Genomic DNA, 15,356 nt, shown 5'->3' on the forward strand with positions numbered 1-15,356 from the left:
CAGAATGATTTTTGCGAAATTATTGCTTACAAAAATTTTCGCTTGCCTTATTCAGCAAGAAGAGCGTTGCCATTTAAGCCTAAATCGCAAGTTTTACCTATTCGGCACGATATATATATATATATATATATATATATATATATATATATATATATATATATATATATATATATATATATATATATATATATATATATATATAACGAATGGTATTGATCAATAACAACACTGCGCTAGCCAAGGATTCGAACCCATGTACTGGCCTGCCTCATGGTAAGCGAGAACCACATGACGCTATAAACCACAGGACCACCCAAAAGCGTCACGTGGTTCTCGCTTACCATGAGGCAGGCAGGTACAACATGGGTTCGAACTCTTGGCTAGCGCAGTGTTGTTATTGATATATATATATATTTATATATATATATATATATATATATATATATATATATATATATGTCTGTATATATTTATATATATATATATATATATATGTATGTATATATGTATATATATATATTTATATATATATATATATATATATATATATATATATATATATATATATATATATATATATATATATATATATACTATGCACCTAAGAAACACTTTACCTGGAGTTTACCTGGAGAGAGTTCCGGGGGTCAACGCCCCCGCGGCCCGGTCTGTGACCAGGCCTCCTGGTGGATCAGAGCCTGATCAACCAAGCTGTTACTGTTACTGTTAGGTCATATTTTTTATTTATTTTTGAGAAAATGAACACATGTGTGGTAAGAGTGAGTTAGGCTTGGAGATGGGAGGAGGGAGAGCGAGCTGGGAGGGAAAAAGAGAGTTGGACAAGAAGCGTGTAATGTCAGTTGATGGAAAGTTAGAGATGCATCATGGTTGGCTTATTGCTGTCTGCTGTTTCTGTTGTTGTCTGCGTCCTGCTGGTTTTTCTGCTGCAACAGCTGCTATTACTGATTCTGTTGCTGCTGCAGCTATTGCTGCTTCTGCTGCTGCTGCTGCTGCTGCTGCTGCAGCTATTGCTGCTTCTGCTGATGATGCAACTATTGCTGCTTCAGCTGATGCTGCAGCTATTGTTGCTTCTGCTGCTGCTGCAGCTATTGCTGTTTCTGCTGCTGCAGCTATTGCTGCTTCTGCTGATAATGCAACTATTGTTGCTTCAGCTGATGCTGCAGATATTGCTGCTTCTGCTGATGCAACTATTGTTGCTTCAGCTGATGCTGCAGCTATTGCTGCTTCTGCTGATAATGCAACTATTGCTGCTTCAGCTGATGTTGCAGCTATTGTTGCTTCTGCTGCTGCTGCAGTTATTGCTGCTTCTGCTGCTGCTGCTGCAGCTATTGCTGCTTCTGCTGATAATGCAACTATTGTTGCTTCAGCTGATGCTGCAGATATTGCTGCTTCTGCTGATGATGCAACTATTGCTGCTTCAGCTGATGTTGCAGCTATTGTTGCTTCTGCTGCTGCTGCAGCTATTGCTGCTTCTGCTGATGATGCAGCAGCTATTGCTGCTTCTGCTGATGATGCAACTATTGTTGCTTCAGCTGATGCTGCAGATATTGCTGCTTCTGCTGATGCTGCTATTTCTGCTGCTGCAGCTACTCGTGCAGCTACTGCTACTAGTTCTGCTGATGCTACTGGTGCTGCTGATGCTGCTGCTACTGCTGTTGTTGCTGCTACTGATGTTGCTACTGCTGCATCAGTAAGCAACCTCATCATCGGTCATGATTACTATCGTCATAATTCCATAATTATCATCACCATTGTCATCACCATTATCTTTGTTGTCTAAGGAACATGTCTTTAAATATCTCATTGCATTGCCTTTAAATTTTATTGCCATTCTGAAAAGTTATCCACAATGCCTAACCTGACCTGACTAGGTCAAGGCATTGGCTTAAGCCGGTGGGAGAATTGGACCTGCCTCGCATGGGGCAGTAGGCCTGCTGCAGTGTTCTTTCTTATGTTCTTATGCCATCGATGCTCCCAGTGGAAGTTACCTGGAGAGGATTTCGGGTGCCAACGCCCCCGCGGCCTGGTTTGAGACCAGGCCTCATGGTGGATCAGGGTCTGATCAACCAGGCTGTTACTGCTGGCCGCACGCAAGCTGACTTACGAACCACAGCCCAGTTGGTCAGGTACTGACTTTAGGTGCCTGTCTAGTGCCTTCTTGAAGACAGCCAGGGGTCTATTGGTAATCCCCCTTATGTATCCTGGGAGGCAATTGAACAGTCTTGGGCCCCGGACACTTATTGTGTTGTCTCTCAGTGTACTCGTGGCGCCCCTGCTTTTCATCGGGGAAATGTTGCATCTCCTGCCGAGTCTTTTGCTTTCATAGGGAGTGATTTTCGTGTGCAGGTTTGGTACCAATCTCTCCAGGATCTTCCAAGTGTATATTATTATCATGTATCTCTCTCGCCTGCGTTCGAGGGAATACAGATCAAGGACCTTAAGCCGTTCCCAGTAGTTTAGGTGCCTTATCGTACTTATGTGCGCCGTGAAAGTTCTTCGTACACTCTCCAGGTTTGCAATGTCGCCAGCCTTGAAGGGGGCCGTTAGTGCACAGCTGTATTCCAGCCTAGAGAGCACAAGCGATTTGAAGAGAATCATTATGGGGTTGGCGTCCCTAGTTTTGAAGATTCTCATTATCCATCCTATCATTTTCTTAGCAGATAAGGTAGATACATTGTTGTGGTCTTTGAAGGCGAGTTCCTCTGGCATTATCACTCCCAGGTCCTTCACATTACTTTTCCGCTCTATTGTATGGTTAGAATTTGTGGTATACCCTGACACATTTTTAATTTATTCAAGTTTCCCATATCTGAATAGTTGAAATTTCTCCTCGTTGAACTTCATATTGTTTTGAGTGACTCATTCGAAGATTTGGTTGATGTCCGCTTGGAGTCTCGCGGTGTCTTCGATGGAGGTCACTGCCATGGTAATCCGGGTGTCATCCGCAGAGGAAGACACGGAGCTATGACTTACATCTCTATGTCAGAAATGAGGATGAGGAATAGAATGGGAGCGAGTACTGTGCCTTGTGGAACAGAGCTTTTTACCATGGCTGTCTGGGACTTTACTCTGTTTACTATTACTCTTCGTGTTCTATTTGTCAGGAAGTTGTAGATACATCTACCAACTTTTCCCGTTATTCCTTTATCACGCATTTTGTGTGCTATTACACCATGGTCACACTTGTAGAAAACTTTTGCAAAGTCTGTGTATACTACATCTGTATTTTGTTTATCCTCTACAGCGAAGTTCACGAATTATTTACAGAGGTGAACAAGCAATCATAACAGGAGGAAAAATATTCTGAAGCTGCTTGTGGTGGGGACTGTGGAAATAATAATAATAATAATAATAATAATAATAATAATAATAATAATAATAATTATTATTATTGTTGTTTTCTATTTATTTAAGGATGACAAAATTTATGCTACTTCAGATTTTACAAATACGAATACGTTCGAACAATCACAAACGTAACAGAAAGAGGAAGGGAAAAATGGTGTGAAAAGGGGAAAAGAACAAGGGAGATGGGAAGAAGCAAATAATGAAAAGTGGGAAAGGGAATGAAGGAGAGGGAAAGAAATGTACAAGTTGAAAGAAGAGAAAGAATTAATGAAAAAGATGAGAAAGGGAACGAGGAGAGAATAACCTGGAGTAAAGAGAAAAGAATACGCTGGAGGAAAATATCCTAGACTAGATTATTATAAGAAAAATGAAGCGCTAAACCTACAAATCCTAGTGGATAATAATAATAATCTTTATTTCTACAAGTACAAGGTATACAGGTCTAGCTGACACCAATGACATCCTATATACATGTAGAAAGCCCTTTGTTATGGAGAGCATTTCGGGCAAATTACGTCAATTTTGTCCCAGGATACAACCCACACCAGTCGACTAACAACCAGGTACCCAAATTTACTGATAGGTGAACACTGGACAGTAGGTATCTTCAGGAAACACGTCCTAATGTTTCCAACCGTATCGGAGATCGACCCCCGGACCTCAGTGTGTGAGCCGAGTGTGGTAGCAGTCGAGCTACGGGACAGAGAATACCCTGGAGGAAGAGAAGAATACCCTAGACGAGAAGAGAAGAATACCCTGGAGGAGGAGAAAAGGGAAACAACAGTATGGACAGCTGGACACTCCCACACGCACAAAGATAACTCGCTCCGCCATCTTGCTTCACTCGGGCAGCAGCTGACCAGTGATCCCATGTTTTACCTCAAAACTAATTCGTATTCAACAGTGACAGTCATACAAAGAAAAAAATATAAACTGATGCTGAGAATATATTTTTCCAGATTTATAATGCATTTTTAAATAGGTATTTATAAATTTTTAAATTATTTTTTCTTCAGTGTGAATTAACAAACCAGTATTTCTTTCTAATCTTTTCCCCCTCTTCTTAAGTGTGTGAAAATGTCCTGTTTTTCTTTTGCACCATTCAACCAAAAACTTATCCTACCTCAGCTCACTTAAAGACCAAGAGCTGTTATCCTACCTCAGCTCACTTAAAGACCAAGAGCTGTTATTCTACCTCAGCTCCAGCGCTGTATGACCCTTGTCGTTTTAGCGCTTTCTTTGATTATAATAATAATCTACCTCAGCTCATTTCAAAGCTCAACCAGGTTAGTGGTATACTACCACCCCTACTTTCTTCCCCCAGGATGCCACCCACAATAGTTTGCCAACACCAGGGTACCTATTTACTGCTAGGTGAACAGAAGCAACAGGTATGAGGAAATTTACGTATTCGTCTCCTCCTGAGAGTCGAACCTGGGTCCCTTCGGTAGTGAGGTGAGCCCTTTACCATTGGTTTACATGTACTAATAATAATTAATTTATTTTTACATGATGCATGGTTTTATAAAGGAATATAATAGTTGGGTGAACATGCCAAAAGACACTTTGTATGCAGAGCATTTCGGGCAAACTTAACACTAACTTAAGATTAATAAGGCAATAACAGTTCACATGGTCATTAGATGAGTTACAATGAGTACAACAGAATTGAGTATTATTAGGTAATGCTGTATGGCTTTAATAAGTCTAGTAGAGAAGTTCAATAGAGAATAATTACACTATTGAATTAGTTTATAAAAATTACAGTATTACAATAGAACAATTTACAACATGATGTATTACAATTTAGTACTATTTAATACAATGAAATTTGAGCATCCTGATTTTGTCTTGTGTATATTAGGAGAGAATATAACAGTTTGCTTACACAATACTAACAATAAAAAAAAAGTCGTACTGAAATGCGTAATGGTACCTTAATGGCACAATTTGTGTGTTTAGTGAGAAGGTGGCCATAATGTGTTACTTCAAGGTAACAGTAATAACTGTTACGTAACAGCTGCCATCTGGAGCAGTGCACAGACTGGTATAATGAACTGGCGGAACATAGCCACAAGTATGCCAGGTTGGCTGCTGTATACAGTTAATAAATATGTAGCACCTACAGAAAACTGGTCGTGATAGAGTTAGTTACCGATTTCTTGTCCCTTCTCTTCCCCCTCTTTCTGTCTTCCTTTTTTCCATAATACCATCGAATAACGTTAGGTAAAATTCGCCAGAAAACAGGACAATTGTTCCCTGACGTAGGTCTTAGTCCGATGATGACCCCATCTCCCCACAGAAACTTTTGGTCATTTGACCGAGGCCTTCCTCTGGCTTACCGGTCCTCTCTTTTTAAAAAATTAAGATTACATTTGTACTATACTGTCTTTATAGTCACTCTCACTTATTCTGTTACTTATATATGTTGCTACCATTGATATATCTGCTTTATTTTGGTACCGTCGATATGTCTGTTTTCTGTTGCTTCCCTGAGGCGTAGTCAGGAAAACAGGGGATAACCACCTGGTGGTTCAGAATTACACTCACTCGCCCACTGACTATAAACCCAGAAATACTAATCTTAATCTTAAAATAATAAATCCTAACTAGTCATAAGTTTGCCTATGTGCCAAAACAAAAGCATTCACATTCCTAAACTCACAAATTATGATGTAGTCACTTAGCCTTAATACCATAATCTGTAAGGATTTATTGTTAAGAATTAATCTAAGTCTGCTCGAAATGCCTAGCCATGCTAGGTGTCCTAGTGGCCCCCTATGTAATTAGTATTTTATAACATATAAACCACAAAATACCCAAAACCTGTAAGTCCCACATTGTAACCATTATAGAGAATAAACTTGAATTGAATTGAATTGAATAAGACAAGGCTGTCCCCCCCCCCCTAGGCCATGCCTACTATGGAGTTTGGGAGAGGGCCTTTGAGAGGGGGGGGGGGGGTTCAGCGGTAAACTGGTCCGGTATTTTCAACTATTTTTAGTATATTTAGAAAAATAATTATGTAAAATTCACTTAGACTGGGGGCCTCAGCCTACTCCAAGGGGCCCCAAAGCAGTCTTTTTCTGCCTTGCAAAATCTTGGGGACCCAGGTTTGGGACTAGGCTCCTCACTCCAACCTTTACTAGAATGGCCCCTGGACTTCCTTCCCTCCACCCCAGATTTATGTCCTAGTCGTCGTATATTACTCCACCCTCTCTAAATGTCTAAACCACCTTAGCCCCTCTTCAGTCCTCTGAATAATACTTTTGGTGACTCCACACCTAACCTCCAAACTGTGATTTCTCTGCATAATATTCACACCACACATTTGCTGTTGTAAATAGTGTATATGTTTCCGAAGATCCAGTAATTGCATTAAATTTTTTCAATAATGGGAAAAGTCCTAAACCTGAAGGGATCATGTAGCATCCAGGAAAATGTAATTACAGCATTTAAAATATATGTATATTTATTCAGCAGATCCTGAAAATCACCATTTCGATTACAAGGTTTGTATCATTTAACCCTTAATGCGTCATCTCTAGATTTTTTTTTTAACACGCCGGCTGTTTCTCACCAAGGCAGGGTGAGCCAAAAAGAAAGAAAACCCCAAAAAATAAAGACAAAATTCATAATTCAAAACTTTCACTATCACTCGTACATAATCACTGTCTTTGCAGATGCGCTCAAATATGACAGTTTAGATGTCCCTCCAAACTGCCAATATCCCAACCCCCTCCTTTAAAGTGGATGCATTGTACTTCCCATTTCCAGGACTAAAGTCCAGCTAACTGGTCTCCCTGAATCCCTTCACAAAATATTACCCCGCTCACACTCCAACAAATGTATGCAATATATTGATAATTTGCCCCCCTCCAGTTTTTTGTTACAGATGCATTATTATTATAATAAAAAAGAAGTGCCAAACCACAAGGGTTATAGTGTTACAGATGCAGAATACTTAGTAGGGAAGAGGAAAAAGTACTGGGATCATCTATGTCAGTTCACTAAAATTTAGGAGTTTTGGCACTGGAAGTGGGTTTAGGTAGCCATCAGATTACATTCACAAAAAGTACTAGACTTTCAGGCCATTTATTATATTCATGGGGAAGTATTTAACTTGTAAGGGTCATACAGCCCCTGAGGAATTAAACACTACTGTCTCAGGCAAGTTGAGAAAGACACTGCCTTTTTTTATTATTGTCCATTGCTTCCACTTAATTTTAGTCTGCTAAATCTCTATAGACTTTCTTTGCAGTCTTCCAAGCAATATTTTTCAAGTTTTTCCATTCATTGTTTCATCAGGAGACATTTTATATACTTTGTACATACTTCAGTTACTCAGTTTTTCCTGCATTTGGTTCAGGGCTTTCTAGGTAATGCAAAAAAAATTTTTTAAGTACTCAAGTCTAGTTTTATCCCATGGATTACAGTATTTATTGGGAGGCACTAAACCTGTAAGGATCATATAGTGCCTGAGCAATGTGAAGCCATCAGGTTTGATCCAAAGAGAAGGGTAGCTCCAATTTCTTGATCAAGAGCAAATTAATATTATACTCAAAAAGAAGCGCTAAACCACAAGGGCTATACAGCGCTGCAGGGCAGGAAGCGAGGGTACCAGGTGGCAAAAGGGAGAGTGGATAGTGAAAAGGGGCAGTGGATAGTGAAAGGGTAGAGGGCAGCAAAAGATTGAGGTAGTAAGGGCTGAGGGGAGTGCGAAACGTATCATCATCAGAGTTTGTGGAGTAAATCAGTCATTGTCAAGAAGTCAATGAGAGTCAGGATTAAAGGAGGGTCCATCAGCAAGAAGGGAAGGTAAAGAAAGTGTAGGAGAGCGGAAACAACATTGGAGGTAAATTCTGCGTGCTCGTTGATAGAGAGGGCAGTCTAACAATGTGGCTAACCGATACTGGAACCTGACACTTCTCACAGAGGAACAGGGCACCTCTCCACGAGATATCTATGAGTAAGACGAGTGTGGCCAATGCGAAGACGGGAGAGAGTAGTCTCCCAACCTCGACACTGATGACGAGAAGACGGCCAGTTACCTATACTCTGTTTAATAGACTGAAGTTTGTTACCGAGCAGATTAGACCAACGTTGTTGCCAACGGGTGTGAAGGTGGGTAGCTATTACAGCAAAATAGTCCGTAAATGGAACACCTCTATATGAAACTGGTAGGTCGTGTACTGCTAACCGCACAGCAATCTCTGCCTGTTCATTGCCCTATCAAGATTATCATTATAATCAAGGGGGAAGCGCTAAACCTGTAAGATTATACGTACAGTGCCTGAGGAGGGATGTGGAAGGTATTCAGGTTTAATTCAGGGAACTGGTGAACAGATCCAATTCCCTAGATCAAGAGCCCCTCACCAGCATAAATTATTATTATAATCAAAAAAGAAGCGCTAAGCCACAAGGGCTATACAGCGCTGCAAGGTAGGGAAGGAAGCGAGGGTATTGGATGGCAGAAGGGAGGAGGGATGATCAGTAGGTTACAGAAAACAGCGGGGCAGGGGATAGTACGGGGGTAGAGGGTAGCAAGAGATTGAAGTAAAAAGGGCTGAAGGTATCAGAATTTGTGAAGTAAGTCAGTTGTTGTCAAAAAGTCAATGAGAGAGTCTGGATGAAAGGTGGGTCCATCAGGGAGAAGGGAAGGTAAAGAGAGAGCAGCAGAGCGAAGACGATGACGGAGGTAAATTCTGCGTGCTCGTTGATAAAGTGGGCAGTCCAACAGAATGTGGCTGACTGATAATGGAACTTAGCAATTCTCACAGAGAGGAGCAGGGCGCCTCTCCATGAGATATCCATGAGTAAGACGAGTATGGCCAATGCGAAGACGGGAGAGAGTAGTCTCCCAACCTCGACACTGGTGATAAGAAGACGGCCAGTAACCTATACTCGGTTTAATAGATTGAAGTTTGTTGCCGAGCATAGTAGACCAACGTTGTTGCCAACGGGTGTGAAGTTGGGAAGATATTGCAGCAAAATAGTCCGTAAATGGAATACCTCTACATGAAACTGGTAGGTCATGTACTGCTGACCGCGCAGCAGTGTCTGCCTGTTCATTGCCCTGTACATCAACATGACCAGGGACCCAACAAAAAACAATATCTTTATGCTTGGTAAAGATGCGGCGTAGCCAAAGTTGGATACGGAGGACTAAGGGGTGAGGTGTATCAAATTTCTGTATAGCCTGTAAAGCACTAAGGGAGTCTGAGACAACCACAAATGATGACACAGGCATAGATGCAATACGGATAAGTGCTGTAAGGATGGCATACAATTCAACAGTAAAAATACTAGCCGAAGATAGTAAATGCCCTTGTACAACGCTGTCCGGAAACACTGCTGCGAATCCTATGCCGTCAGAAGACTTAGAGCCATCTGTGTACACAGCAATGGCATGAGAATGAGAGTGAAAGTGGTCAAGAAAATGAGAGCGGGAAGCGACCGTAGACAGTTGGGCTTTCGAGCAAGGGAGGGAGAAAGAACAGACTCGAACAGCTGGAACTTCCCAGGGAAGTAGGGAAAAGTGAGATGCTACATGTACATAGAAAGGTGGTAATTGAAGAGAAGACAAGAGCGAATGAAGGCGAAGAGAGAAGGGACGGAGTAAACAGGGGCGGCAAACAAATAAAGAATGTCTACTAATATCAGTGACCATTCTATAAATGGAAGGATTGCGGAGATCATGAGAGCGTACATAGTAGCAAAGGCAATGGGCATCACGGCGATCGGATAAGGATGGAACGTTCGCTTCTGCATAGAGGCTCTCGACAGGGGAAGAGCGAAAAGCACCAAGGCATAAACGTAATCCTTGGTGATGAATGGAGTTAAGGCTAGAGAGAGTAGCAGGAGATGCCGCTGAATAGATCTGGTCACCATAATCAAGTTTCGATAAGATAAGGGTGGAATGTAGGCGAAGGAGGGTTCGACGATCAGCTCCCCATGAAAGATGAGCAAGGGTTTTAAGGAGGTTCAGCCGGCTGTGGCAAGTTGCCTTCAGAGAGGTAATGTGAGGTTTCCAGGATAACCTACGATCAAAGAGGAGGCCCAGAAACTTGACTGTATCACGTTCAGGGATACGGGAGCCATAGAGGTACAAAGGATGATCGGAGATGACAGAGCGTCTAGTGAAAGTAATTTGGTGGGTTTTAGTGCTGGAAAATTTAAACCCTTACGTGTGGTGGCCCAATTGGAAACACGGTCGACTGCATGCTGGAGAGAAACTGTAATAAGTTGACAGTCAGCGCCTGCACAGGCAATAGCAAAGTCATCAACATAGAGTGATGACCAAATATGTGATGGAAGACTAGAGGCCAAATCATTAATAGCAAGGAGAAAAAGTGTTGTGCTCAGAACACATCCCTGGGGGACACCTTCAGCTTGGATAAAGTCCGGGGAGAGCACATTATTGACCCGAACACGGAAATGCCTGTCAGTTAAAAAGTTCTTAAGGAAGGATGGTAGATTGCCTCGAAGGCCTAAGGAGTGGGCTTGGGCTAAAATATTATACCTCCAAGCTGTGTCATATGCCTTCTCAAGGTCAAAAAATATGGCAATAACTGAGTGGTTATTCGCAAAGGCATTACGAACATACGTATCCAAGCGTAGTAAGGGGTCTATGGTAGAACGTCCCTTACGAAAGCCATATTGATGAGTGGAGAGACTGTTGTGTGTCTCTAAATACCACACTAAACGTCTATTTACTAGGCGTTCCATCACTTTGCAAACTGCACTGGTAAGAGCAATGGGACGATAGTGGGAGGTTTCATGTCCCGTAGTGCCTGGTTTGCGGAAAGGGAGAACAATGGCGGATTTCCACAGCTGTGGAAGAACTCCTTGTGACCAAATAAGATTGTAAAGGCGTAATAGGACTGCAAGGGCTGACTGATGTAAATGTTGTAGCATACGAATATGAATGTCGTCGGGCCCAGCTGCTGATGATCGGCAAGCTGAGAGTGTTGCCTCCAGTTCTTGAAGTGTAAAAGGCACATTATACTGTTCTTCTCTGAGAGAAGAAAAGTCCAAGGGTGCTAACTCTCTGGCAGACTTTGAGGAAAGAAATGAGGGGCATAGATGGAGTCCCTGAGAAATACGGACCAGATGATTGCCAATTTCATTGGCAACATCTAGTGGGTTTGTTATATCAACACCGGCAACCCTCAGAACAGTTTTCATACTTTTTTCCAGACTGCACTCATAGAGGAAGCAGAGGTGATGGTGGAGACATAATCTCGCCAGCAAGTGCATTTAGCGTCACGGATGACACGGCGAGCGATCGCACGCTTCTGCTTAAATTCAAGAAGTCTCTCTGTGGTTCTATTGTACCGGTACCTGCCCCATGCAGCGCGTTTCAAACGTACTGCACGAGCACAAGCAGGAGACCACCAAGGCACGCATTTCTGAGAATGCCTGCCCGAAGTTTGGGGTATAGAATGAGAAGCTGCGAAAACGGAGGACGAGAAGAGGTGTAAAAGCTCATCGATGGAGGATGAAGAAGGAACCTCTCTAAAAACAGTTAGGTGTGAGTAAAGGTTCCAATTTGCCTGATCAAATTGCCAGCGTGGGATGCGAAGAGGTGGTGAATATGAAGGGGAAGTAAGAATGATTGGGAAATGATCGCTGTCATGTAAGTCCGGAAGAACAGACCAAGTGAAGTCTAATGCGGCGGAGGAAGAGCAGACTGAGAGATCGATGCAAGAGAGAGTGTGAGTCCGAGGATCAAAATGGGTGTGAGTACCTGTATTTAAAACATGGAGGGGGTGGGTGGCAAGAAAAGCCTCTAACTGAATGTCACGGGAATCACAGTGAGACCCCCCCAGAGGAAATGATGGGCATTAAAATCACCAAGTAACAGAATCGGTGGTGGTAATGACGAAACAAAAAAGGCAATATCCGGAATAGATAATGCCCGAGAAGGAGAGAGATATAAAGAACAGAGCGTATACCACCTATGCAAGTGGATACGGGCTTCTGTGTAATGCAGCGAAGTACGAACAAATAGCTGATGGTACGGAATATCAGTGCGTAGAAGAAGGGCACTTTCATTAAAGGTCCCATCAGGAAAAGGATCTGAAGAATACAATAAATTATAGCCTGAGATGGGAGAGATAACAGCAGTGTGTAATTTTGGTTCCTGTAAGCAAACACCAACAGGGGAAAACTGGGAGAGTAACATCTGAAGCTCACCCCGATTACCCCTGAGGCCGCGTATATTCCACTGTAAATAGGCCATGATTGGCAATGATAAAGATACCTGAAATCCGCAGGTAAGGGTTCCTACGGACTAGAGGGGTTAGAAAAGTCCACATGCGGAGGCAGTGGAAAACGTTCAAGCAGCGAAGGAACGGTGCGCTGTGAAGAAAGGAGTTGCGCAGATGGAGTAGAGGAGAGAGAAGGAGCGGAGGGTGGATCAGTGTCCATTGATGGTTTGGTCTCTGCAATATATTCAGAGATTGCTTCAAGTGTTTCAGAATTCAGAGACGTCGTATGGGAGACAATATTGGAAATGGTAGGGGGAGGATGAGTAAAGATTGGAACTGTAATGGACTGTACCAAGGTATGGGGGGACGGAAGGGTGGAGGGAACTGGAGAAGCGTGGAAGGGGACAGAAGAGGCAGAAACCTGGGAGGTGGCCGAAGAGGAAGAAAATTGGGAGGGAACAGGGGAGGAAGGTACAGTACGAGGAGGAGGGTGAACCTCTACACTTGTAACAGAGCCAGTGAGAGGGGGAGAACCAGGTACAGAGACAGGGAAGGGAAAATGAGGAGGTGGAAGATGGGTAGGTGTTAACGGACCTTTTTTTGACTTTTGAGAAGTAGAGGGACGATTGGGAGGAGGTGTCATACGAGATCTCGTCGCTACTGAGGCTTGTGAGAGAGAACACGAAGAAGCAAGATCAGACTGAGACGTTGAAGTAGGGACGTCTGAGCCGAGGACAGCAAAAGAATTAGCTACAGGAGTGACTATGGGAGAGGTAACCACAGAGGTGGGTGCAGAAGATGGGATACCAGAAGTGGGGGGACGTTTTGAAACACGGGAATAAGAAACACGAGGTAGTCCCCCTTGGAGGCGGAGATGAGAAACTGCCATTGCATAAGGGAGACCTTCTGCCTCTTTGAGGTAACGGATTTCCCGCTCGTTTAAGTAGACTTGACAACGGCGAGAGTACGAAGGGTGAGCCTCATGACAATTAAGGCAAGAGGGAGGTCGATTGCAAGACGTATTAGAATGGTCATCGGCACCACAGACTGGGCATTCGGCGATAGATCTGCAATATTTCGCTGGATGGCCAAATCGCCAGCAATTTCTACACTGTTGTGGTGTAGGGATCACCTTTCGAACTTGTAACCGATGTCCTGCTACATAAACTGAGGATGGGAGTTCACGGCTGTCAAAAGTTAAACGAGCCACATTGCCAGGGTATCGTCTCCGCCCGCGGGCAGGAAGAACGTAAGTGTCTACCTTGAGGATTGGGAGATCTTGGAGTTCCAGCTGTTCAAGAATGTCAGTGCCACATGTCTGGAAATTTTGTTGAACTATGGTATGGGGCAGAATGATGGTACCACTACAAGAATTGAGGGAATGATGCTTTTCAATAGTTACAGGAACAGTATCGATATGGGAAAGACGAGAAAGCTCATGAGCCTGGGTAGCATTCTGTACGGTGACGATGCGCGTACTGCTCTTGAGAGCATGAAAAGAAATATCTTTACCAACATGGCGTAGGAGTGCCTTGCCAATACTGTGGTCAGAAAGATAGGCAGTAGAGGAAGTCGGTCGTAAAGTGAAGAATTTAGTCCACTGTGCAGTCTGAAACTGAGCGTGGAAAGGTAGTGAAGGACGTGTCGATCTTTTCTGAGAAGAACGAGAAGGTGGAGAAGTATCATCAGCAGGTAATTGTCGTTGTTGTTTAGGCGTGGGACCAGAGTTGGTCCGACGTGGAACGGGCCGGCGATTCGAAAATTGCCGCACCGTAGAGGGAGAGGCCGGAAGCATAGTCAGAGGAGAGCGAAGGTCAGATAAATCGAAGGAGTCAGTCGAGGCCTCAGTACCTGAAGCGGGTGAGGAAACAGCACCGGCAAGAGGTACAGAGGCATGAGGAGTGTCCGAAGAGTGGTCCAAAGACGAGGCGGGGTCAGAACGGGGTGCGGTATCAAGAAGGGGCCCGGGGGTAGCAGGTTCATGGACTAGGGCTGCCATGGTTAGGTTACTTCTTTCTTTTTGTTTTTAAGAAAAAAAAAGAAAGAAAATAAAATAAAAATAAAAAGAATAAAAAAAGGGGGGACCGGGGAGGGATAGTTCCTAGGAGGAATGAAAGGGCCAGAAATTTCCCTCCGCGCCCAAGAGGACCTCAGCACCGCAAGTAGCGCAGATGCAGCATGGAACCCGTGCCATACCCTACCCATCATGCCAGTAAACCGGCAATCCGGGATAGCAACCTCACATCTGCCGAGCTACCTCGGTGGACAAAAGAGAGGGCGGCCGGAAATCCGCCACAAAGCATACCTCCTTCGGCCACCACCCCCGGAATCCGAAAGGTGGCTTCCAGAGATACACCCGTCGCCCGAGAGATACCCAAAGCCACCCTCCGGGATACCGGAGAGGGATCAGGACATCCCCAGGCAATCCAGATTCCACGGCAAACTACGCCACTGCCAAGAACCTCAACGGAATGGGATGGACCCCGGTACCCTTTCCCCTACCTAGGAACTAGCGTGCCTGTGGGGAAAAAAAAAAAAAAAAGGAAGGGCAAAAGGGAGGGGTGGGGAGGAGGAGGAGGAAAGGAAAAAGGGGAGGATGGGATAGGGAACGGGGGATTGGGGGGTAATTAGGTTCGGTCTGAGGAAGTAGACCGACAGGTCTAGTTCCTCAGACCAAGAGCCTCTTCACCACGCCAAGGAGCCCCCCTTGAAGAGGTCACCAGCATAAAGGAACCTTCTTTGAGGGGTGCCCAGGCACCCCTACTGAAGGATTTA

This window comes from Cherax quadricarinatus, chromosome 30 (assembly GCF_038502225.1).
Source record: "Cherax quadricarinatus isolate ZL_2023a chromosome 30, ASM3850222v1, whole genome shotgun sequence".
Classification (NCBI taxonomy): Eukaryota; Metazoa; Arthropoda; class Malacostraca; order Decapoda; family Parastacidae; genus Cherax; species Cherax quadricarinatus.